General features: G+C 45.9%; 1 protein-coding gene across 2 annotated transcripts in view; it reads right to left on the bottom strand.

The window, feature by feature from the left end:
• The window catches only part of LOC102677565, a 168,165-nt gene that overhangs the window by 141,083 nt on the left and 23,897 nt on the right, over nucleotides 1-3,185 (bottom strand). The window lies entirely within an intron of this gene.

Genomic DNA, 3,185 nt, shown 5'->3' with positions numbered 1-3,185 from the left:
GGGGGGGGGGGGGGGGGGATCCATCGGGATCGGTTACCGTGTACTTTTTTTATGGTAAATAGATGAAAGTCTCAGGCGTGCAACGAACGGCATGTATGCTAACTAAATGCAAATACGTCAGATCTGCATAATTTGCCACGGGATTTCTCCCTGTGTTTCGCATGCCGTTGTCTTTAACCAGCCACGCGGCTTACGCGGCGTCTCCCCTTAGTAAGCAGTGTCGTTATCTCGTATCCCTTCGCTCGATGTTCGACGCGTGCAACACTCTCGCACGAGCGAGAACGCTCGTAACGCTGGAAACGTTGGTCACGGAACAATCGGGCGCAACGAAGACGCGAAGACACGAAGCGACGAAGAACGGGAAAGGAAGGAAAGTCGTAACAGGATTCTCCGCGGAGATTCGTTCGTTCGAGGAAAACTTGAACAGTTTCCGGGAAGATGCGCACCGATGACGAAGGCCAGGTATACGGGAAAATGGAATGTTTTAAAGAAGGTAGGAAAGAAAAGAATTTTCTCGGTGCGTGTCGCAGATCGTGCGGCAGGTAGTCGAAATTTTAACGGTTCGTTGACGAAGACGAGATCTTACCATCGCTTACGAAAAGTATACGAAAAGTATACGGCGTATACGATTCGAAAATCAAATTACGTCTATTCATCTTGCATTTTATTTGTATAACTTTCTCTTGGATCTGGTTTAATCGACGCGTCCTTTCTTTCCTTTCCTTTCCGCGATGTAAAATTATTCGTGTAAAAAAAAACAAGCGATGAGAGAGAAGAAGAGTTTCTCGATACGAACGGAGGGGGGAGATGATCCATCTTTGCCGGGCAAAGTACTTACTAGTTGTACGCCCACGTGAAATTAATAGGCGCGATTCTTTTCCGGGGTTGACCAGGGAGCGAGTTAGAATCGCGCGTGAGCGTGCGGATAACCTTTGGAATCTTTTATAAACAATCCCGTTCCCGAGTGGGTGGACGAATCGATGAAACTGCCCACTCGCCGACAATGAAGCTGCTTTTGCTAATCTAAAGCCAACTCATCGGCCGGCGATTACGAAACCTCAAACCTGGTAAAAATTGACTGGCGAACGTACGAAAGATATACTATCGGTTGTCAAAGGGAGAAGTTAGAAAATCGAGCAAAGAAATATCAGTTATCTGAAATTTCGATATTTTTCGGATTTTTGCGATCGTTTCCTTTTTTCCCTTTCCTTTCTGTTATATATAAGAAAGCGTTTCCAAAAAGGGAGAGAATCGATATTCTCTCAATTTATAACCGCTATGGGAAAAGGAACGCGTTGAAAACTCGTTGGTGAAATTCGGTTCGGAATTAAGAGGAAAAGTAAGCGCGGGATCAAACGTAAATTTTGCAAAACAAGTTTGTCGCGATCAATTCGATACAATTTCAACGAGAGTCGCGAACGAGAGTCCTCGAGATAAACGAGTTGTTCCTCGATCGATTTCGAAGAAGAAAATGAAAAAAAAAAGAAAAAGAAACGTCGTGCTTACCAGTTTCCTTAACTTCTGTTTCGCCGGTTCGTACGATTCGATTTCGCGCTTGATGGTCGCGATCTTGTCCTTGAGTTGCTCCTTCAACACCATCATTTTTTGCATCTCCATCAACTCTTCCCTAAACGAAAACTCGACGATGGGGAAAAGCTCGGAGTCGCGAGAAGGATGAGCGAAGAAGAAACGTACCGAGCTACCAAAAGTCCGGCGGAAATGTTTCTCTGGTGCAACTCGTCCCGTATCTCGTTAAGTTTTACGTGAATTTTATTCAAACGTTCCCGATACTCGGTGTTCCTCTTGCGGCATTCCTCCAGATTTTCCTCCTCTATTTCTATATCCTCGAGCACGCACACCTCTTTCTCCTTGTACTGAGCCACGCCGTTTACCGTCTCTGCGATTCTGAGGAAAAATCGCGACACGACGATTATGCGCGCGCGATGTCGATGTCGATAAGGAGATATGGGGTACTTGTTTCGCAGCTTCTCCAATTCGCGATCCCTTTCATCCACTCGATCCTTGTACCCGATGTTGGCGATCGAGAGCGCCTCGAAGTCCATCGTGGTCATTCCCGCTCCCAAATCTTCGGCCAGCCTGAGTCGCACGTTCAAGTCGTCGAGGCGGTGTTGAAGGTAGACGTAGTTGTGGCGATCCTTGGCTAAAACTTCGCGTCGTGTTATCTGGCGCAATATCGAGAATAATGGTGAATCGATTTAGAAAGGAACGGATACGATAAGATACGATCGACGCGAAAGACACCTGACGATGTATCAAGTTTTCCATCAGCTTGTCGGTGATTTTTCTTCCGGTTTTCGAGAATATCAAACCGACCGATATCTCCTTTTGACGTTCCAAAAACTCATCGAAGATCCGCTTGTCCTCCTGTCGGAGCGTCTCCACCTTTTCCTGATAACTTTGCAAATCGTAGGACAACTCGGACTGCCGATTCAGTATCTCGTCGATCTGAATCTTGTAATCGCGCAGCTCTTCCCTGTATATCTCTTCCATCTGATCCATGGTCTTTGTACGATCCATGGGTGTGATTCGCTGTTGAGTCTAACGAACGATTACAGTTTGTGGTACAACGATGGACAGGGATGTGTAACTCGATCCCGATTACCCTTTTTTTTTTTTTTCTCCCCCGCGAAAAAGATAGATCGAAATTATACGATTTCCTTTATGAGGACGAAGAAAGAATCCGCTTTTAGGCTGACCTTCTTCAAATTCCGAAAGACCCAAATCTCTAGCAGTCTATTCCTGCGTTTCAAATCGTTTTTTTCGTTTTCTAACTCTTTTAACTTGGTGATGATCGCATCACGGTCGGTAACCTGGCGAAGAAGAAGAAAAAGGAAAAGAGAGAAACAACGAGAGAGAGTTATGCGAGAAATTTCTTTATTATTTACATGTTCCCCGTTTACAATGTGTACCGATCGCACGGCCATTATGTGCAAATATCAACGGATTAAGGGAAGGAGGAGAAACGGCGAGAAGCCCGGTGGGGGGGAGGGCGGTTTAGAGCCACGGAATCTTAATGTATCACGAAGGTCGTGAGGAATAGCAATTCCACGGGTAGAATGAGAGAGAATGATAGGTTTATGCGCACCTCTACGGGTATCTCGGGGAACACGCGATCGGATTCCACAGGTTCTGGCGCTACTTCCTCTTCGGTCTTTTCCGAAACT

Source organism: Apis dorsata, unplaced genomic scaffold, assembly GCF_000469605.1.
Source record: "Apis dorsata unplaced genomic scaffold, Apis dorsata 1.3 scaffold_221, whole genome shotgun sequence".
Classification (NCBI taxonomy): Eukaryota; Metazoa; Arthropoda; class Insecta; order Hymenoptera; family Apidae; genus Apis; species Apis dorsata.
This window is presented reverse-complemented; position numbering and strand designations above follow the sequence as displayed.